Genomic DNA, 1,155 nt, shown 5'->3' on the forward strand with positions numbered 1-1,155 from the left:
TGATTATCAAGCCATCAAGTCTAGATCAAATGGATACTACATGCCTGTTTGGGTGTTTTTGTGTGTCTCCCCTCACTTCATATTAGCTGGATGTTTCATTCTCAGCTCTAGCCCTCTGTTGCTATTACCTTGTCCATGGGCTCAGGTATCCCCAGGTCTCACCACACTTTGGACCAACCTGCCCTTCCTCTTCTCCCAGGTCAGGGAGTCTATGGAATGTGGCTGAACTCAGCCCATTTCTCCATTGCTGCATTTCCCCCATCTTCCACTCACCAGTAGACAAATGTTGTTGTCAGCAAGCTTACATGCCTGGTCATGTGTTCCCTTTCAGTTTCAGGGTTAGAGGTGAGTTTGTCCTGAATGAACTTGATTGCTTGCCTTGATGGTTTCCCGGTGAGCAACTTACTTATTCTTGTAGTAGCCATTCATACTGCCATTTTTGTTTTGGGTTTTTCCTGATGATCTTTCTTTGAAGATGTATCTTCTGTCACTATAGCTGTTCCAGGCTGATCTGCACTTCTAGTGGGAATGCCCCATCTCAGAAGCTTCTGGATTAGGGCTCAGGTTTCTACCTAAGTTTCTACACACTGCAAAGGCTCTGCAAGAGTCCTATTTCACTGTACAAGTTCTAGAACCCCTTTTAGGTATTCCAATCAGTTATAGGCTGAAGGCTGGCTTACAGGTTTTCTGTAATTAATATTTCCTGACATTCCTTTCTATCCCATTCAACTGGTTATTTTACAATAGTAGGCAAAGGAAACCAATAAGACTGTCAAGCATCTTAGTATTATTTCCCCTCTTCAAACTATGCCTTGATCCCTGTATCACAGAGCTCTGTTGTTCCAAGTTTGAGCATGCATCACTATTTATCTTTGTCCCATTAAGCCCATGCAAACTTGTCTCAGTGTTCCTCTACCTACCTTATTCTTCCACCACATCCTCCTTCTTGAGTATTACCCTCCCCAACACCCGAACTATGACGTGTCTGCTCCCTACCCTGTGCTCTCCCATCACCTCTTTCCACCTCCTCTAACCCCCCGACTCCAACCCCACCGGTAACCAACAAATAATTTCTTTCCCTGTTTTAATATGGATATCTTAAGCTTTTATAATAATGATCTTATATGTGACTGACTAATTTCCCTCAGCATAATG

Source organism: Chrysochloris asiatica, unplaced genomic scaffold (assembly GCF_000296735.1).
Source record: "Chrysochloris asiatica unplaced genomic scaffold, ChrAsi1.0 scaffold00073, whole genome shotgun sequence".
In the NCBI taxonomy this organism is placed as follows: Eukaryota; Metazoa; Chordata; class Mammalia; order Afrosoricida; family Chrysochloridae; genus Chrysochloris; species Chrysochloris asiatica.